Raw genomic sequence first — 22,360 nt, forward strand, 5'->3', positions numbered from 1 at the left:
CGCGCAGGACCCACGTGGCTGCGGACGAGAGCGGGACCTCCAGAGGGCGCCAAGCCCTGAGGGAAGTGCCCCTGTTTCCGGTCCCTCCTCCTCAGTGGCCCCCAGGGGAGGGGCGGGGCCAGGCGGTGTCACCCCAGGGGGGGCTGCTCCCCCATCAGCCCCTGCGGAGCCTGAGCAGCTGGGAACCCTCTTTCCACCTGCTCCGAGCCCAGTCGGTCGTCCCCAAGCTTCTCAGTTTCTGTGGATTTTCCGCGCAATTCAGGTATCCGGGCACCACCCGGCGCTCCCATGTGTGGTTTGCGTTGTGTTTATCCTCTTTGGGGTTCACCCCACTCATGACTCTCTGGGTTTATATTTCACCAAAGATGGAAAGGTTTCGCACATTGTTCCTTCTGACGCTCATCAGACACCCTCTGTTTCCAGGTATCTAATGACCCGATGTTGGCTTCTGGTACGTCGCAAGTGGCTGGAAGACACTGAGATTTACTGATGTCTTCTATCTCTTTGTCTCTGGTTTTCAGATTGGGTAGGTGTTGTTGATGTGCCCTCAAGTTCACAACTCTGTCCTCTGTCACGTCCGCTCTACTAGTGAGGCTGTCCAATGAGGTGTTTTTTTCCTCTTACTGTATTTTTCAGTTCTCTAATTCCTGGTTTGAGTCTTTTTAATTAAATCTATTTTATTTCGTGAGATGGTCAAGAGAATTATTAACTGCTTGGTGAATCTTTTTTTCCTTTTTTTTTATTTATTATTTTTTTTATTTTTTAACATGGGCAGGCACCGGAACTGAACCCGGGTCTCCGCCAAGGCAGGCAAGAATTCTGCCACTCGGCTACCATCGCACGCCCCCCACCTCTTTTTTTTTTAATGACGGCTCCTTTCAATTCCTTGCTCAGTGATTGACATGAGATTCCTCTCGGTGTTCGCCTCATTTGATTGACGTTCCTCATTCAAATTGCGATTTTCCTGGGTTTTTTGTATGAAGGATGATTTTGGAGTATATCCTGGACCTTTTAGCTAGTAAGTTCAGGTTCTGTTTAAAGTTTTATTTCATCACACATCATTATGTTCAGGTTTGCCATGCAGATCCTGGCTTTCTGTCACAGGCTGTGGGTTGCATGACAGTCTGATTTTCAGAGCTGGTGGGTGTTATATTGCTATGCTTGGCTTATCCCACGGGGCTGGGTCTTCCACTCATCCGTGGTGATGCAGCTAATGGGTGCCAGAAAGAGTCTCTGCAGGCCAGGCCACCATGTGCGCTTAGGTGAGGAAAGGGATTCTGTTGCCGTCTGGAAAAGGGTGCTTCCAGTGGTGAGACCTACTTGTAACAGGAACCCCCTCCAGTGATGAGACTGCACTCTTATTGTGGTATAATCCCCTTTGCTGGGGCCTCTCAGCATTACGGTGTCTCTGGGTGGACAATGGCAGTCCCAGGCTAAGAGTGTGGGACAGCACCTCTAGATCAAGATCTCTGTCATGAGGGGAAAACCCCTTGCAGAGTCCCTTGGTCTGATGGTGTCTGAGTGTGTGTGTGTGTGGGTGTGGGTGGGGGGCCCTAAAGTTTGGTGGGGAATGGAGCCCATATCCATGTGGAGCAGAGATCATGTCATTTGAATGGGAACCTGGGCAGAAGGATGAGGACTGTGGAGCACTGCAGGTCTGCAGGGAACGACTGCTGGTATAACTTTATCGTGACCCCATCCTTTTGGATACCATCATGCCTCCATTGCCTTTTTTCCCTTAGAGAGTTTAGTCCTAAGGGTGAGGGACTAGTTTTAAGGAATGGATATATTAAGTTGTGATCATCCATGGGATGCCAGAAATTGGGGGTGCTGTTCTCCTTGTGTTTTCCAGTACTGTCAGCATTATCTGCTCCATGGCTTTTACTCTTTCCTCCTTGGAGACTTTGGAAGACAAAGAACGACTGGGCCCCGCCGGCTGTGAAAGATCCTATTTTCTCCCCCAGTGCCCTTAGTCTACCTCTGTAGGGGGCTCTTGATGCCGCTTGCAGAGGTTCCTTTCTTTGTCCACATTTGTCTCCCCACCCCCATGTCTCCTCCACACCTCACTTGTATGCCTGGCATTCTTTTCCCCATTGCACACATGTTCTCAGCCCCTCACCCTCATTTCTGTCTCTGTAACCCATGCTTCTGATGTGAAATTTTTATTTTTGCATCTGAGGTTAAAGGAGGCCTTGTGCCGTTCCAGTCGCCTGAGTGCTTAGAAGATGTGGCCGTGTACGTCTCCCAGCAGTAATGTGGACATCAGGATCCTAGTATGAGGGCCCCCTCCAGGGACATGGCCTAGGAGAGTTATGAGAATGTACCTTCTTTTGGCTTGTGCGTTTATCAATCGACGGACATCAGGGCTGTTCTCACCTTTTGGCTATTGTATTAGTGCTTTTATGAATATTCATGTGTGCTTCAATACCTGTTTGCGGTTCTTCTCTGTATATATATATATATCCAGGAGTAGAACTGCTGTGTTATATCATATTTCTTTACTTAATATTCTTCGTTAATATTTAGGATTTTGTATATATAAAATCACGTCATCTGCATAAACAGATAATTTTACTTCGTCCTTTCCAGTTTGGATTTATATTATTTCTGTTTTTCTTGCCTAATTTCTTAGTCTAGACATTCCAGTATAGTTGAAGAGAAGTGGTGAGCTTGTCTTATTCCTTATCGTGGAGGCTTTCAGCCTCTCACCATTAATGTGAACTTCCTGTTACTGAATTCAAAGTGTTCTTTATATATTTTTCATTAAATTCTTTGTCAATTATATGGTTTGTAAATGTTTTCTCTCTTATCTTTATACACTCTTCATATGTCCTGTGAAGAAAAATCATTTTTACATTATATATTGACTAAATTTTAAATTTATTTTTTTCAATTTATCAATATTTTGTGTTGTAATTTGCGGTTTCGATGTCATATCTCAGAAAGTGTTGACTAATCCAAGTTCATGAGAAGTTACTACTGTGTTTTCTTCTAAGAAAACAATTGTATTTTCCTAAACGTTCCATTTCATTTCATTTATTTATATTTCTGTGTTAATCTAGTATCACTTTTTCTCTGTTACTGTGCAGCTTCGTATAATTTTTGAATTTGTTCAGTTTGAGCCCTCTAATTTTTTTCTTTGTTTTAAAGACCTTTCTGGCTATCCTATCTCTCTAGCTTTTCCATATAAGTTTTAGCGTCAGTTGAGAAATTACTGAAAAAAAAATCTAAGCTGGGACTTATATGGATTCTATTCAGTCAGGAAATTAATTTGAAATTATTGCCATCTTAACACTATTAAGTCTTCTAATCTGTGACCACGGATATCTTTTCATTTATTTAGTGTTATTAAAATATTTCTGTGAAAGATGTTTGGTAGCTTACAATACACATGTTTTGGACTTTATTTGTTAAATTCACGTGTTAGTATTTCATTATTTTGATTCTATTTTAGATGCAATTGCTTTCTCAAAATAAAATATTCAGATTTTTCATTGTGCGTATATAAAGATAAATTGATTTTTGTTTTCTGATATCAGATCCTGCAAACTTGCAGCCTTTGTTTAATAGCTCCAATAATTTTTAGTGAATTTGTTACAGTTTTCTATAAAGATGATGTCACCTGTGTGTGTGTGTGTGTGTGCACAGTACTGATCTAGAAGTTTTTTTGCACCAGGAATCGAACCCGGGTCTCCTGCACGGCAGGCGAGAACTCTGCCACTGAGCCACCATTGCACACCGAATCTTAAAGTTTTTAAGTATTTTTCTTGTTCAGTTACCCTGGCTACAACCACCAGTACGATGTGGAATAGGAGCAGTGAAAGCAGTAATCCTCTGTCGTTCCTGATCTTAGGGGGAAATTATTCAGTCCTTCACCATTAAGAGTTCTTTTACATATGTGCTTTTCATAGATGTTTTTTGTTGTTGTTGTTCGAATTGAGAAATTCTCTTTCTACTCCTTAATTTTGAGTGTTTTTATTGTGAAATTTTGTTGACTGTTGTCAAGTGACTTTTCTGGGTTTAATGAGATGGTTGTGTTTATTGTTTGATACTTGTGTGTTGAACTATCCTAACCATTGCTTGAATAAATACCACTTGAGTATTTATTCCACATACCATTTTATGTGTTGCTGGATTGGTTTGATAATATTTGGTAATATTTCTTGGCCTATATACATAAAGAATATTGATCTGCTTTCTTACTATGTGATGTCCTTGGATTTTTTTTTTTGCAATGGCAGGCTCTGGGACTCAAACTCAGGTCACCAGCATGGCAGGCGAGAATTCTGCCACTGAGCCACCATTGGTTTTAATATTTAAAAATAATAGCTTCAGGGGTGTGTGAGCAGTTCAGTGGTAGAATTCTCACCTGCCATGCGGGAGAAACCGGGTTCGATTCCTGGCCCATGCACTTCCCAAACAAACAAACAAATGAAAAACAAACCATACAAACAAAGAAACAAAAAATTCAACAAATGGTGCTGCAATAAGGGGATACTCCCATGGAGAAAGAAAGAAATGTCACCCCCACCATTCAGCATATGAAAAAAGAAAGAGAGAAAAATAGTGGCTTCATAGAATTATCTGGGAATTATTTACAAGAAAATAGAAAATGACAGCCTATAATCCTTATTAATATAGATGCAAAAATAATTATCATAAACTAGCAAATTTCACCTGGCACTATGTTAGAAAGATTATACACCAGGACCAAGTGGGATTTATAGCAAGAATACAAGAGTGATTGAACATAGGAAAAGCAATTAACATACCATGCTAATGTTATGAAGGAATAAAACACATGAACATCACATTTGTTGCAGAAAAGCATTTGTCAAGGTCAACCATCCTTTCATGATAAAAATACTGAACAAACTAATAAAATAGGAGGACTTATTTAATCTGATAAAAGGCATTTATGAAACATCCACATCTAACTTCATACTCAGTGGTGAAAGACTAAATGCTTTCCCCTGTATGATCAGGAATAGAATGATTATGATTGGTTTCACCACTTCTGTTTAACATTGTCCTGGAAGTTGCAGTCAGAGAAATTAGACAAGTAAAGAGAAATAAAAGTGTGTATGTGGGGGGTGGGGGTGGGGTGCAAGGATAGTTCAGTGGTAGAATTCTCGCCTGCCGGGGGGGAGACACGAGTTCGATTGCCGGTCCATGCACCTCCCAAAATACAAAGACAGACACAAAAATTCAACAAATGGTGCTGCAATAACAGGACACTCACATGGAGAAATAATGAAATGTGACCCCGCCATAGAGCATACAGAAGGAAAAGAAAGGAAAAAAAGGCATCCAAATTGGAAAGGAAGAAGTAAAACTATATCTTTGCGGAAGTGACATGACTTTACTATACAAAATGCTAAAGAACCAAGAAAAACCAATTAGAGTTAGTAAATGAATGCAACATTGTTGAAGGATATAATATCAATGCACAAAACTAGCTGTTATTCAGTGCACTAGCAATGAATAATCCAAAATGACATTTAGTGAACAATTCCATTTACGATCGCATCAAAAATAAATACGTATGAATTAATTTAGACACTGACATGTCCACTGAAAAATACAATCGTTGACGAAATTAAAGAAGATGTATTAAGTGCAAAGAAATCCTATGCTTATGAAAGACTGCATATTGCCAAGAGGGTTATAATCTCCAAAGTAATCCGCAGGTTCAATAGGATGTATATCAAAATCCTGTGTAAAAAAAATTCCATGAATCACTTTTGCATAAGTGGAAAGGATGAACATAAAATCCATATGGATAATAAAAAATAAAATAAAATCTATAAGGAGTTGTAAGAGAACCCAAATAGACAAAGCAACCTTGGAAAAGAGGAGTAAATTTGGAGGACTCACATACTTCCCAATTTCAGAACATACTACAAATTTAAAATAATTAATACAATGTGATACTGGCATAAGGTAGTAATGTAGTCCAATGGAATATAACTGAGAATCCATAGATGAACCCAGAATCACTGGTCAGTTAATATTTGAGAAGGGTACCAAGATAAATGGAGACAAAATGATCACTTAAAAATGTAGGGGTAAACTTTCGTGACTTTGGGTTTTTCATTATGACAACAAAAGCACAAGAAGAAAAAGTACAAAATAAGAATTCAACAAAATTAAAACTTAGTGCCTCAAAGGACAGATCAGCAAAGTGAAAGGACAACTTACACAATGGGAAAGGATATTTGCATATTTGCAAATCAAATGTCTGGTAAAAGTCTAGTATACAGGACTCTTACAAGTCAACAATTAAAAGACAGACGAGCCAATTCAGGACTCAGCAAAAGATACGGCTAGATAGCTTACTAAGGGCCAATGAGCACACGAAAAGTTGTTGAACAGGATTAGTTATTAGAGAAATGCAAATCAAAAGCACAATGTGATAGTGATTGACACCCAATAGGAAGGGTATAATGAATTGAAGTGAAAAAAAAAACAGTGTCTGTGAGGATTTGGATAAATTGGAATCCTTGTATATGGCTGATGGGAATTTTAAATGTTGCAAACTCTTTGGAAAACATTTTGTTGGTTCCTCAAATATTAGACATAGTATTACCATATTACTCATGAATTCCACTTATAGATGTATTCACAAAAGAATTGAAAATAGGTATTTCAAAAAACAGAAATATTCATTGCGGCACCATTCCCAATAGCTAAAAGTTAAGGCATCCCAAATGTCTATCAACCAATGAATGGAGAAACAAAATGTGGTATAATGATCACCTGTATGGATAATTGCCAAACAATCCAAATTTCCACCAATTGTTAAATATATAAATAAATGTCATATATCCATAAATGAAAGATTTGTTGAGTAGCCATATAAAGAAATGAAATATTGGTACAGGCGACAATGTGACGAACCTTGAAAACATTATGCTAAGGGAAAGGAGCCTGACACAAAAGGCCAAATATCATCAGATTCCATTTATTGGTCACAAAGCTATTTTTTTTTCATGCTGTGTACAATTTTTAGTGATTGTGGATTAAAAGCGTGGCATTGTCTTCCCTCTAAACATAACTTGTACTAAAAAATACTGAAATATCCAGGGTAGGCATATCCATAGACCCAGAATTTAAATTAAGAACCATTGGGGCTTCTGATGCAGAGGAGAAATGAGGAGGGACGACTAATAGCTATAAGTTTTCTTTTGATGCCAATGAAATTGTTGTGGAATTGGATGGTGGTGATGGCTGCACAACATTGTGAATGTTCAAAAAAATCACTGAATTATATACTTTGAAAGGTGTATTTCATGGTATGGAAATTAAATCTCAATATAAAATAAGAATGAAGTACTTAAAACTTCTACAGCATTTATGCAACTTCAAACTGGTATGCTAAATGAAAGAAATCTGTCACTAAAGAAAACATCATATTTCCATTTATATGAAATGTCTAGAATAGATTCTAGAGTGTATCTGTACATTGTTATACAGATATATATATATGTGTGTGTGTGTGTGTGTGTATTTATTTGTTAGTGGTTGACTGGGGCTAGGATAGAGAAGGGGTATTAACAGGAATGAAGAATACCTGCTAATTTATACAGAGTGATTGTGTCTTTTTTGAGTGTTGAAAATGTTATAAATTATATTATGTTGATGGTTCTGCAACTCTATGAATATGCTAAAAAACACTGATCTGCCCATTGTAAGTGAGTAAATTTTCTTTATGTGGAATATAGTTAGGTAAATCTACAAACATCCATTTTATGTATCTTTTTTCCCCAGGTATTTCCTAAGAACATGTACCCAATGAACTAATGGTTTTGGCCACAAACAGATTAACTGTAGGGCAGAGCAGAGATTCCACTTAAAGGGAGTATGAGTTCGCACAAACAACTGAATTTGATATTGCACCATCATATGGTGTGGAAAGCCAGCAGGAAGGTTTATTCGGAGATGCTTGGTTGTGTCTGTCTGTGCCTCACCGATGCCTTATATGAAACTCTTTGCTCCTTCTTCAAAATCCGATTTAATATGCACCAGAGACAGGATACTGGTCAGAAACGTACCTTTGGGCTGAAGACTTTTAATTAACCTGAGGGTGAGCACACTGACTAAAACATTACGGAGCTCCAGTGTGCACGGGTGGTAGGGTGGTAGAATGCTCGCCTTCCATGTGGGAGACCCGGGTTCCATTCCAGGACCATGCAACCAAAAAAAAAAAAAAAAAAGTACGTAGCTCCAAAGGACAGCACCATTCAATGCAAGCTAGAGCATTAGAGGGACTGGGAAGAACACATTTTTGTACAAGTTCTCCGGTCCAAACTGTTGACTACTTTCCTCATACGCTTCTCAGGTTCCAGAAGACATGCCAACTTGACCATCAGTTTAACTCCCATGTATATACCCAGTAGAAATGCACAGGTTCATTGATCAGAACACATATTCAGGATTGTTCATAGTCACGTTATTTGTAAAAGCAACCTCGATGAGTTGGTTATAGTGGATCAATCCTTTGTCCTTTGTACAATGGAACCTTATATAGCAATGAAAATGAATGAGGTAGCTTTATTTGATTAAATGAAGGTTCAATAAATCTTGAAGAAAGTTTGAATAGAGCTAACAAACATGATTTTGAGTAAAAGAAGGCATGCAAAAAGGAATCTCTCTTGCATTCCATTTCTATGAAGTTTAAAAACTGGCGAAACTAAATTATAGTGTGTGGAGTGAGGCTCACGGTTAATTGTCACCGGGTAAAATGGAGAGGAGAGAATGGAAAAGAGCATGGGGCTGTGTCTGGGGTGAGGATAGATAGTGTTCTTTTTCTGGACCTGGTTGCAGGTTCCACGGCATTTTCCTTTGGAAACTTTTCATGGTGCATGATTCTGTTAAAATTCTTCCACGGACAGTTGTTTTCTGATCCCAATTTCTCCTGTAATTTATAAGGCTTATAAAAGTTATAATGACTCGATTTTTTAACTAATGCCCCCAGGGAAAAAGCTGTTTATATCAGCAAGCTCTGAATCAAGTCAAATAAATACAGCTATCCAGATCCAGGTGGGCTCTTCCAAGGAACTAACAGGTAAAATAACTGCTGTTCCCTGCGAATAAGGCATCAGAGTTCCAAACCCATGCACCCCCTCAGGGACTGCCAGCCCGCGGGTTCTCACCACAAAGTTTGCCATCATTTCCGAGAGTCAGTCGTTTATCTTGAACAAACTCTCTCTGGAGTACTACCAGCTTTTGGCTAATATCCAAAGTTCTGAAAAAGGTGATCCTGATGATTTTTGCCAGTGCTCTCATTGTAGTTTTGAATGCTTTTGACTTTCATCCAGCCGTACATTTTCAAATTCGGGCAGCATTTGGTGTTCTAGCATTTGGTGTTGCCACTATTTGTCAGTAGGTGAGTGTAGAATAGTAACTCAATGTGACTTTAATTTGCATCTTCTAATGGCTAATCGCTTGGCCATCTTTTCATGTGAAAAGATGTCATCGTAGTGTTCTTTCTGGTGAAATATTTATTCGTTTATTTGGCCATTTTCTAATTGAATTCTTTGATTTTAACAGTTGAATTTTGTGAGCTTTTGATGCATTCCACATATCAATATGCTGTTGGGTGTACGATTATCAAATATATTTCTCAGTTGCTAGCTACTCATTTCACTATGCTCAAAGGGTCTTTGGCAGAGCAAAATATTTTGCTCATTTGTTTGTTCACTTTTATCAATGAGTTCAGTTTCTCCATTTTCCCTTTTATGAGCATGCTTTTGGAGTCAAGACTAAAAATTCTGCCTAACCCTAGATCCCAAAGGTTTTTTCCTAGACTTTTATTCTAATGTTTTTATGGCTTTGCACTTTACATTTCTATGTCTGTTCTAGTTTGCAAGCTGCCACAATACAAAGTACCAGAACTGGAACGGCTGTTAAAAAGGGAAATTTTATAAGTTACAAGTTCACAGTTCTAAAGAAGTGAAAGTGTCCAAATTAAGTCACCAGCAAGAGATTACCTACACTCAAGAAAAGCTGATGGATCAGTGTGATGAGTTGAAAGGATTTATGTACCCTAGCAAAGCCATGTTTTAATTCTTATCCAATCTTGTGGAAGCAACGTTTCTTTTAATCCCTATTCAGTAATGTCGGTTGGAATCTTTGGATTAGATTATCTCCATGGAGATGTGATTCACCCAATTGCAGGTATTAAACTTGGGTTAGAGGGAGATGTGACTCCACCCTTTCCCGGTGGGTCTTGATTAGTTTACTGAAATCCTTTAAAAGAGAAGCATTTTGGAAAAGGCCTGAGATTCTGAAAGATCCAGAGCCACAAGAAGCCCGAGAGCCCACACACCAAGAGACCTTTGGAGATGAAGAAGGAAAATGCCCCCAGGGTCACTTCATGAAACAAGAGGATGGAGACAAAGCTGGCAGATGTTGCCATGTTCGCCTTGTGCCTCTCCAATTGAGACAGAGAAATCCTGAACTTTCACGGGCCTTTCTTGAGTGAAAGTAACCCCTTGTTGGTGCCTTAATTTTGACATTTCCATAGATTTGCTTTAATTAGGATATTTTCATGGCCATAGAATTGCAAACTGGAAACTTAATAAATTCCCCCTTTTGAAAACCGTTCTATTTCTGGTGTATCACATTCCAGCAGCTATCAAACTACAAGAGTCAGGAACACCTCTGTCAGCTGGGAAGCCATGTGGCTGGCATCTGCTGGTCCCTTGCTCCTGGGCTCCGTGGCTTTCAGCCTCTGTTCCTGTGGGGGTTCCTCACTTTGCTTCTCTGGGGCTGGCTTTCAGCTCTTGGCTTCCTTTGGCTCTTTCCAGGTTCTGGCTTGCTTAATGCCTCATGGTGATGTCTGCTGGACTCCAGGCATCTCTAAACACTAGTGTCACTGTTCTCTGAAGCAGCTATTCTCCAAACATCTACATATGCACACTGTCAGCTGTGAGGCTTCTGTCGTTTCTGACACTTTCCAAAATATTTCCTCTTTTGAAGGATTCCAGTAAACTAATCAAGACCCACCTGGAATGAGTGGAGTCACATCTCCATCTAATCAAAGGTCACACTCACAACTGGGAGTGTCACTTCTCCATGGAAATAATCTAATCAAAATATTCCAATCTACTGTATTGAATCAAGATGAAGAGAAATGGCTGCCCTCACAAGATCGAATCAGGAATAAAACATGGCTTCTCTGGGGTACATAACATTTTCAAACCACCACAATGTCCATGCTTACTTTTGAGATGTTTGCATAAGGTCTGAGTTTGCTTTGACTGTATATGGCCGCCCAGATGCCCCAGCACCATTTCTTGCAAAGCCTTCCTTCCCAAATTGGATTACTCTTGCACTTTTCTCCAATATCAGTTGGGCATATTTTTAGTGTGACATATGTTGGTTCTCTATTCTGTTCCATTGATTGCTGTGGCAGGGACTGCACCACGCCAAATTGTCTTGATTACTATAGCTAAAGAGTACACTTCAGTATGGGTGGAGTGAGTCTTCCCACATTTCCCTCTTTATTTTTCCGGGAAGTTGAGCTATTCTAGGCACTGTGGCTTTTGCATAAATATTCAAATTATTCTCTAGGTCTGTGATCCTTTGGTGGAATCTTCATTTTGCACACTAGGTATAAGTGAACCCCAGTTTGAAGAGGGCAGGACTAGCGTGACACTCAAGGTGAGTCACACAGTTTACACATCCTACAGGCCTCTGCGGGACACAAGACCTAAGGCTGCTGCTACCTGAAGTTGTTGGGAGACTGCAGACTGCAGAGATGATCTCCACTACAACACCACACTGGGGTCTGTGTCCTGCCCTTCTCAGACGACTCTGGACAAGCTCAGGTGAGGGTGCCTGGTCCTCTTCATCAGCCCCCTTGTCAAGTCTATCTGTGGGACAGTAAATGGATCTAGTCCCAACCTCCAATGAGACAAAGCAAGATTAGGAGCACTCTCTCTCCCTGAACAGAGGGCTGGCCTGTAGGATCCTGGTGTCATGGTCAGCTTCATGTGTCAACTTGGCCAGGTGGTCGTACCTGTTTGTCTGGTTGGGCAAGTGCTGGCCTGTCTTTTGCTATGAGGACATTTCAGAGAATTAAATCATGATGATGTCAGCTACATCCACAGCTGATTCAATTTGTAATCAGCCAAGGTGTCTTCTGCAATGAGGGATGTGCAGTCTAATCACTGGAAATCATTTAAGGGGGATTCAGAAGAGACAGGCTCTCTTCCTGCTTCGGCCAGCAAGCCTCTCTTGCTGACCAGACCCAGACGCTCCAGCGGAATCAATGGCTTCACAGCCTGCCCTGCGGATTTTGGACTCTGCATTCCCACGGTCACATGAGGAACCAGACCCAGACCCACCAGACCAGACCCTCCAGCGGAATCAATGGCTTCACAGCCTGCCCTGCGGATTTTGGACTCTACATTCCCACGGTCACATGAGACACTTTTATAAATTTTATATCTGCAAGAGTTCCCTGTTGATTCTATTTCTCTCGAGAACCCTAACTAATACAACTGCCCTTTCCAACTTTGTCACGTTGGGTGCTCTGACCTCTGCCAGTGTCAGTTTCTTGAAGTGATAAAAGAACATGAGGGCTGAGCTGCTCAGGGTGGTCAGACAGATATTAGAGTGACAGGGTTATAGCACCAGAGAGGTCCCTAGCTCAGATGACAAAGAGAAAACCAAATAAGGGAGAAGTTTCCTGGATCTTAAGTTCAGTGTTGCAACCAGGGCTGCTGTGTCCCAGAGGTCCATGCACTGCAGGGGACGTCTCAGTTAAGGACTAATGCCCAAGCAAGGAGAAAAACATATGGTGGAGCTGCTGGTGCAAGGGGATTTCCTGGACTTCCCACCTTGAGAGTCCCAGAGCTGGTACAGAGCCTGTGTCCAGAGCTGCGAGGGGACTGTGCACACTGGGAGTTCAAGGGACTGACATACAGGGTGGGACCAGGCTCGGGGGTATCAGAGTCACAAATTTCAGCCAAAACGTGGAGATGTGAAACCTAACCGTAATTATGGCTGGGAATTTGACAATTAGATGAGAATAGGGTGCAGATTAATTTCATATTGTACCCTAAAGTGGTAAGTTTGAGACTGTTATGTACCCCAAAAAAGGCCATGGTCCTTTCATTCCTTCTTGTGGGTGCAGCCCTATTGTAGGTGCGACCTTTGATTAGGTTATTTCAATTTCAGTGTGACTGGGTTTGATCCTGTGGTGGAGTCTTTTCTTAACAGGATAAAACACATTGAGAAGCTAAGACATAAAATTCGAACTTTTGTAGATTGTGACTTGCATAAAGTAGGCATTTAATGATTTATTTATTCTCACCCTTTTCCCTTTCGAGGATCTCTTTAATGAACGCTTACATGTCACTAATAATTGACCAAGTACTGTTCTGAGCTATTAAAGAGTATGAATTATTTAATCCTGATTACATCCCAGCAGAAGTGGTTATTTCACAAGGCCACAACAAAAGTTCATATTACTAATCAGTATACTCTTCTACCTTTGGTACAATCCTACATTGGTGATCCCTACTTTTTTGGGAAAAATGTAAAATGTTGAACCAAGGTACAAAAAAAAGCTGAGGGGTGCACGGGTGGTCAGTGGAGGAATGCTCACATTTCATGCAGGAGACCAGGGTTCGATTCCCGGACCATGCACTCAAAAAAAAGAGACCATTATGGCCTAAGATATTTTAACAACTTAATGCTTCTCCAAAAATTAAAATGGAAAACATTTGATTCATGAACTTGACATTTTACACACGTTTGTGAATGAAGTAGGGCAAGCATGGGAGCCAGCGTGCCTCATTCCACTAGTGATAATTTCAAGTACCAAAGGCCAGATAAGACGTGTGATTTCCTTTTTTTGTATTTCGTTCTTGTTTTCATCATTGTCATTTCTTTTTATTTTCTACCTTTCAAATTAAGGTATTATTTACCCATATCAAAATTCACATCACTTTTGTCATAGAAGTATGAAATTTTGAAGAATGTGTTTAACAAATGCACGTAGTCATATAACCACACCACAATTAAGATATACAACTCGTCCCCCACTCCTCATAGTTCCCTTTGCTGCCTGTTTCAAGACTTTTTCCTACCCCAAGCCTCTGACAGTCACTGATTTCTTGTACACTTTGGCCTTTTCAGAAGTCATATGAAGAAGATCATACATTTTATCCAATTTTGAGTCTGACTTCTTTCACTTAGCATAATGCCTGGGAAATTCATCCATGCTCTTTTGCGTATCAAAAGTTCATTCCTTTTTATTGCTGAATAGCATTCCATAGTTTGGATGGACAACAGTCGGTTTAATAGATTCGCCACTTGAAGGCCATTTGCTTTGTTTTCAGTTTTTAGCAATCATACGTAAACTTACTGTAAGTACTCACGTGCAGATTTTTAAAAATACGCTTTTATTTCACTTGGATAAAACCTGGGACATGACTGCATTTTCAGCAGTTTGAGAAACTGCCTTTGGCAGGCTGAAAGATAACTCGCTAAAAGATATCAACACTCTAATCCCTGGAACATGTAATGTATGGCACAAAATGGTCATTGTGTATGTGATTAAGTTAAGAATCTTGAGATGGCAGATTATCCTGGCTTGTCTGGTAGACCCTTGTAGTGGTTTGGAACTGTACTTACCCAGAAAATCATGTTCTTAAAGACAATCCATTCCTGTGAGTTTAAACATATTGTAAATAGGTTTTCATGAGGTTACTTCTTATTAATGGCGTGGTGTAGGGTGAGTCTTAATCCACTTACTGGAGTCCAATTTTTTTTTCTCACAAAGGTGCACTGCTGATTCTGTTGAGAAATAAGTACTTCCACCAATGGTGCTGGAAAACATTGGAATCTTCTATTAATTTTTAAAAAGGCAACACTATGAAATGTTAAATAAATAAAAGTCATGGCCATATAACTACAGGTCTTACAACTTCCCTGTTTGTTCCCTTACGATCACATTGTCTTTTCTTAGGAGACAATGTTGAGGACAAGGGGAAGGGAGGAAAACCACCACCATCACAGGACAGGTTCCTACTGTTCTGCCGAAGTGTAACTTTTGCCCTAAGCCACAGGGTTTACTTTGCCCTGACATTTCTTCTTTTGTTCATTGGGCAGCAGAGCAGATGTGCACCGAGCTGTGGATGTCCCATGCATCTCCTTGCTATTCACAGTAATTCAGTTTTGTGAATCTCAGACCTTCCCACAGAGAAGCCAAGTGTATGTGGTTGAGCCTTCGCAGCCACAACACCGGGCCGAACTTCCAACCACAGACGAGTGTGCACCAACCTCACAGCCTCCAGTTTACATACTGCAAATCAAAGAATGATCATTCATCACTGCCCACTGACACAATAAAGTGAATTCCTGGAACGGGGCCCCAATTACCTTCCTCTATGCACCCTGTGAGAAGATACAACAATCTAGACATCAATTAACAGAGATAAACAGCCTGGGACTATAAGTAGGACAGAAAATATGGTTAAAAAAAAAATTGTCCTGATATGATTTCGGAAAAATCCCATTCTGTTTGTTCTCAATCCCCCCAAGTTAGAAATTTTCCTTTCCTATCCCAATAAATGAGTGCAAGGGGCAGGTATTATCAGACATCTGGTATTGGTGACCATCCGTTCCCCCAACACCACCATACTAACCCTCTTAGCAGGAGCCAGGCTGAACGCCTTGAGCTAGAATACCCCCGACTCTATCCCCAACACGGCAACTAAATGAGGGGAAAGAGTAGTAAGGAACAAGAGTCTGAATCTCCTGGGTCACCATTTTTCCCTGCCATAGTTCGTGTAAACTAATTTGCTGTCACAGAGGAATGTCACTTCTTTCTGATGACATATGTCATTGACTCTGCGGTCTTTATAATGCACACCCTTTCCTATTCGTGCCACAACATGACACCTGAGTCTGAGCACTGCTATCCAAAATGTCACTTGTGGCGCGGTGCTGATGAGTGAATTTTGTTATTGGTTCGGTCCCCCAAATTTTAATTCAGACATTAAGATGAAGCATTTAGAAATGTTTGCAGCAAGTTGAAAGTGCAGCTTTAAGTCTACTGAGTCTAATAATAATAAAGTTAGTCTTGTGCTTCACGTTTCTTTGGCTTTATTATTGAACTTTTCCAGCAATAGTTTTTATCATATTTCACAAAAACATTAGGATTTAAGAGATGTGAAGTCGAAGAAGATAGAAGCAAATTACAACGACACACTTATCCTGCCACACAGCTTGGGCAGTGCGGTCTATACTATGGGCCAGGCAGAACTGATGCCCTGTCTGCTTTTGCAGCTGTGCAGCTGTTGGAAGTTACGGAAATTGTTCTGCTAAAGCACGTGGATTCCCTATTAGATACACGAGAAGATGCCAAACAATACTGGGTGATTTGAATTTGGAGATGTGAAAGCCTCTCTGTTGGCCCGTGGAGAGGGAATTCTCCATGTCACCTACTAGGAAGTGGAAGAACACATTTGGGTTCTGTTCTAAGACCAAGGCCTGACATAACATCATAACATTCAACCTCCTAGTTTGAGGAATGCTTGTTTCTCTACCACCAGCAAACCTGCGCAGTGTGGAGGAAAGAACATTTCATTGTGACTCAGATGACATGAGCGCTGGGTTTTGTTCTAACAACTCAGTTTAGCATTATGGACCTTCAGTAACTATAATGCTGAGAGTTTCACTGGATTGCTGTTTCCCTAACTGGTGTTCCACGACAATGCTCTGAGAGATGTTAGGGGACCTACAAAAACACACATGCCCGCCCCCACCCACAAACTCTATTGTGCTTAAAAAACACTAGAGAAAGCATACTTATATCTCTCTCTCATTAGTCTCTCAGTTTCTCTTAGTTTCCAAAAGCGATGACAACTGCTAGATGGAAAAAAAAACAATGATGTCATAAACACCTAGATCCCAAACGTACTTGAAGTATATTTTCTCTTCATAACCTACGTTTAAGTAGCTGTCAAGCAGCATTGCCTGAGTATGTTTGGTATGCACTGAGCAAGCAAGATTTCTGACTTCCTTCGAGAGCAGAAGGCTTTAACACTCTCTAGGTTCTCAGTTCTGAGAGGAAAAAGGGGAATTGTCCTAAGCTTACAAGGTCCCAGTTGCTTTCAAGTGGAGGCGCCCCTCCCATAGCACATAATGAATCCCTTCTTCCTGTTCCAGAGTAAAGCGCACTGAACCCCCCAGCCTTGGAAGTTTATATAATTAGAATGACAGCTAGAGCAGCTGTGCAATTATTTCTAACCTAAGCTCTGTGCAAAGGAACTGAATACTCTTCTTTACCATCCCTCCTGCTAGAGAATGAGACAAGGACACAGGGGCGTCCTGCATTTGCCAACTACCCAACATCCTGGGAATAAAGAACACTAAACCTGAGGATTCTCAGAGGAACTAGAGCTAATTTTCAGGTGGCCAGAGAAGTTTCTGTTCTTTCAGAGATATACTGTCACATTTTATTTATAGGGAACGCACACAGTGACAGTTTTGTGCTAAGTGCTACATTATAAAGAACTCACTACTTTTCAGTCTTGGGCTAAGTGCTAAAGTGTAAGAACTCACTATGTGTGAGTCTTGTGCTAAGTGGTAAAGTATAAAGAGCTCGCCATGTGTAAGTTTTCTGCAAAGTGGTAAAATATAAAGAACTGACTGTTTCAATCTTATGCTACGTTCTCATGTATAAAGAACTCACTATGTGTCAGTGGTGTGCTAAGTTTTAAAGTATAAAGGACTCACTATGCGTCAGTCTGGTGCTTGGTAATAAAGTACAAAACACTCACTGTATGTCAGTATTGTGCTAAGTGTTAAAGTATAAAGAAATCACTGTCAAAAGTCCTAAAGCGTAAAGAACTTACCATGGGTCAGGTTTGTGCCAAGCATGAAAGAAAGAATGCTGAACAAGAAGATAACTTATTTTCTCTTTTGTCAAGCATGGCCCTTGCCTCTTTCAACGTTTCTCTTAATCACAGGTCCCTATCTTTGGTGTTGATGATTTTTTCATTCATTCATCATCTTAGGGTAAACTCCACTTGGTGTCTTCTTTAGATTGGGGCCACTGGACAAGATTCCCTCCCCCTAGGGACTTTCTGTATCTCAGAAGATTTGAGTGCTGCTAAACTTTATCCCACACATGCTACGATAAAAGGCTGCTTGCCTGAGCATATTCTCTGGTGTTTAAAAGGTGGACATTATGACCGAAACTTTTACCGCATTTCTGACTTTGAAACGATGTCTCTGCTGGGTGAATTTCTATGATGAATTTACAGATTCATGAATTTATAGACGGTTTATGCTAAGAGTGGAACTTTTCCCACACCAAAAACATCTGTATTGTTTATCATATTAGTGATATGCGTGGGTTTTCTCTTCAGTGTGAATACGCTGGTGCTTAATGAGGGCAGAACTAATTCTGAAGTTTTCCCTACATTCCTAGGTATTTAAAACATTTCTCTCCCATAAAACTGCTCTTGTGATGGCCATAAGATTCTGAAGCTCTCATTTATAAACTCATTCATTCTTTTGTCCCTTGGCAAATCTTGATGGGGTTTTACAATACTCCGTGCGTACTCCTTTGACTCTTCTTTTTCCGGGAGCATTTACTCTGGCCTGCACAGATACTACTTTGTCACGTGGTGCTTGTAATTCTAATGCTGGCACATCTTTCCCGGTGTCACTTCTGAGTTTTAACCCTGTTGGAATAAACAGAAGAATCAGTCATGCCTGTCCCAGTACAAGGAAACCACAGGGATTGTGAGAATAGCGAGACTAACGTCATAATTTATAGGAAAGACTGATACCTAATCTCATCCAGACAAGATGGCACAGACCCGATTCTCTCAGCACATCCCTGATAAGCACTACCGGAAACGCTGTAAAGAAGTCAAACCACAACCAGAGGAGAAATCTTAAAACTGGTAAAGGAGGGTCAACTGGTTTGGAACCCCAGCACGGCCAGAGTAACGTGGCACCAACTAACATGAAGAAGACACTCCAGATCCAGTGTTTTCTATTACTTAGCAATGCCCAAGAACACCACCCCAGTATGATTTTGCTTGCCCGGAACAAAAGGGAATCGTTGTGAAAACATCAACCAAGCCTGAAACCTTTGGACCAGCAGGCCAACCTGGAGGCCAGCCCACAGAAAAGGTCAGAAGATGTACTCTCCTTCTACACTGGGTCTGAGACACCCAATGTAGGAGATTGTCCTGTAAACTCTCAGAACTAGTGAATGGATCCCAGAGACCTTGAGGCCTGAGATTCCCAACCCAGCACAGGGGACAAAGTCATGGCAAAGGATCTAACAAGAGGCCCAGCCACAAGCTGTGGCTCAACCCAGGAAGTCTTTTTTTCCCTTCAGGTGTGAGTCTCCCCTTATCCACTGAGAGGTATCCGGGTGCCGGGACGGGGGAAAAAATCTTCCACCCCCAACCTTACACAGAACGTACAAGGACCAGAGGGAACAGCAGTAAAAATAGTGCAAACAAGAAGGCCAATATTAACACCACAGAGGCACTGAAACAATTAAACTGTCCTCTGCACCATGGCCCAATGTCGTGGGAAGGAACTTGCATGCTCTGCTAAAACAGGGTGTCTGCAACTGTAAATTTACATCATACACGAATCCAAGAACGACATCACTTGGGTGAGCATAGTTATCCTGGCCAAATGGAATAAAACTGGAAATCAATAACAGAAAAGCGAGGGCAAACGTCGCTATAAATTTGAAAAGGGAGAAATACACTTCCAGGTAATCTGTAATTCAAACAGGACATCACAATGACATTAAAACATACAGAGAAGAGAACGAAAACAAAAGTATAATATACGAAAATATGGAGAAAGTACCTAGAGCCATGCTTAGAAAGAAACGTACTGCCTTAAATGTCCACATTAGAAAGGAGGGAGGCCCCACTGAACTACGTTCTTACAACAATAAACTAGAACAAGCAAGCAAAAAACCTAACGGTAACAGAAGTAAGGAGAGATCACAATATAAGTCAAAAACGAGAGGAAATGAATGAAACCAAAGACTTTCTTTTGGCAGAACAAAATCAATAAATCAATAAACTTTGAACCAAAATAAAAAAATAGAGAGGGTACAAATCAAAAGTAACATGAAAAAAATGGAAAATATCACTACAATTTCTATTAAGAAAAGAATAATAAGGGATTACTACAAACAAATTTATCCTCACATGTTTGATAAGTTAGACGAAATGGGCCAATTCCTCAGAAATTCCCAACTACGAGAATTCCACTAGTATGAAATAGATAACCTCAACATCAGCGTATATATTAAAGAAATTTAATTTACAATTGACAAGGTCCTGGAAAAGAAATCCCCATGCTCACATGGTGTCCTTGGCAAATTCTTCAAAGCCTTAAAGAATTAAATCCAATTTTATACAACTTTTATAAAACATAGAAGGGGAGACGATCTGATACATACAGGATTTCTATGCTGAACGTTACAATTCTAAGAAGTAAACAAAGATGATCTCAAAGGGAAAGGGGCATAGTTACCTAGAGAGGCGATGGTCTCACGGACTTCTCGCATGACACCAATGTAGAGAACCTTCTGAGCGGGGTTCAGTATCTTCCACTCTTCCCGGGTAAAATATATGGCCACATCTTCAAATGTCAACGATTTCTAAAGAAGAGAATGGACTTTAGTGCAGGACCTCCCTCTCCCATAACAGTCCCGTCACCTGTCTCTAGTATGTGAAAGGCCAGAAAACTGAAGGAAGTATGCCAAGGATTTCCAAGACAAAGAGAAAGCAGAAAAGAAGGATCCAAAGGGATGCGTAAGCAGCCTGGGAGATCTTCATTCTCGTGATGACAATCCTAGCTGTCCAGGAGAGACCATGTGGAAGTAACAACGAACTTGCCTGAGAGCACCTGCTGAGCACAGGCAATTTCGAATGCTGATAAGGGAATGAACTGGAAAGTATTGCTCACCTGGGACTCAGGCAAGGTGGAATGCCATTCCATCTTCAACTGGTTGGTGCTCCTCTGTTCAGAAAGGGCCAGGATCAGTTCAGAAAGCCCTGCAGGAGATGCAAAAGAGCTTGAGGAAATTCCTCTCTTTTTTGTTCATGAACATCTTGAACTGATTTCTACAACAGAGAACATCCAGACTCTTTCAGTAAAGGTGGTACATCTTCACACGTGCGTGTGTAGTGCCCAGAAGTGTCCATCTCATTGGACATAAGAACCAAATATCTATCAACCCATAGAAATGAATCCCCCGTTGGCTCTTTCCCTTTTTCTCCCGAAAGTAATTAATTAATGCAAATACAATATTTGTACCTATCATGACCTGAAACGTTCTGTGATTTGGGCAAGATTTAGAGGTGTCTGAAAAGGAAGAACTGCTGCCTACAGTGGAAAGTAGGAAATGCGGGACACTTTTCCTTTTATTGCTTTGTTTCCAGGGGCACCCCGCTATTCCTATTCTATCTCTAGGGGTATTTCTGATCCCAATTCTTCATCTCACTTTTAAGAACAGGGTGTCTGCAAAACTTCCTGATAGGGCTTATCTTCTCCAATATACTAAGGAGCAGGTTATATGGTGTTAAGTTGTGTGGCTTGGGTATTTTGGGATCCTCACCAATCTCCTGTTGCTGGACTCCTGTACTCCCACCTTGGAGATGTCATAATTGACAACATGGCTGAGCACACAGAAAACACCCACGACATTCAAGCTGAACCAAATACTCCCACCGCGCCAAGGAGCTGATCATTCTAAGGAAGCTCCTCACCTCTTTCTCCTGCAGGTTCTGTTTCTTTGTGAGGATTTGGGTCCAGCTTTTCCCGCTCTAGTCTGTATATATTCCAAATTTCTTCGTCCTGTTGCACACCCACTGGTTGGAACTTTGCCTTATGCCTCTTGAACCCAGGGACCTCTGCTGCTACCCCCAAGGGCACTGCCTGCATCCCCAGCTCATGGACCGTACCCTAGAAACAATCCTCATCTTCATTACCACAAAGCCACATTTGGTTTTGGAATGGTGGTGGAGGGGAAACACATTACAGTCCACAGTTGGAAAATGTGAGGCACTAAAGGAAGTAACTAAAAAACAGAAGACACACCAAGCCACCTTTTCCCCACAAAGGTCTATACTCACAAACTGCGGAAATTGGCATAAAGTGAAGCAAACTGTGGAGAACGCCAGACCTGCCACCTGCTGCCCCACCTCTGGGCCCTCAGCCACAGCTCAGCCCCCTAGCAGGCAGAAAGCAATTATTTTTTCTATGGCCATGATCAACCCTGCCGGAAGTTTAGAAACATGTGAACTGACACTCATTGGGTATAAGAGGAGCAGTGAGTTCATGCAAC

General features: G+C 40.9%; 2 long non-coding RNA genes across 3 annotated transcripts; one reads left to right on the plus strand and one right to left on the minus strand.

The window, feature by feature from the left end:
* Positions 1 to 56: 56 nt before the first annotated feature.
* Positions 57 to 2,431, plus strand: LOC143670683 (uncharacterized). Of its 2 annotated transcripts, none has more exons than XR_013169434.1 (3): positions 57 to 262; positions 424 to 526; positions 2,180 to 2,431. It is a non-coding gene; the product is annotated as an uncharacterized LOC143670683 (long non-coding RNA). The 2 variants fall into 2 exon arrangements; XR_013169433.1 differs by lacking the exon at positions 2,180 to 2,431 and adding an exon at positions 1,853 to 2,134.
* Positions 2,432 to 20,552: 18,121 nt separating this feature from the next.
* On the minus strand, positions 20,553 to 22,043 carry LOC143671211 (uncharacterized). Its single transcript, XR_013169506.1, has 3 exons — positions 21,783 to 22,043; positions 20,980 to 21,068; positions 20,553 to 20,671 (listed from the first exon to the last, which is right to left on the minus strand). It is a non-coding gene; the product is annotated as an uncharacterized LOC143671211 (long non-coding RNA).
* Between the last annotated feature and the right edge of the window lie 317 nt (positions 22,044 to 22,360).

Source organism: Tamandua tetradactyla, chromosome X (genome assembly GCF_023851605.1).
Source record: "Tamandua tetradactyla isolate mTamTet1 chromosome X, mTamTet1.pri, whole genome shotgun sequence".
NCBI classification, from domain to species: domain Eukaryota; kingdom Metazoa; phylum Chordata; class Mammalia; order Pilosa; family Myrmecophagidae; genus Tamandua; species Tamandua tetradactyla.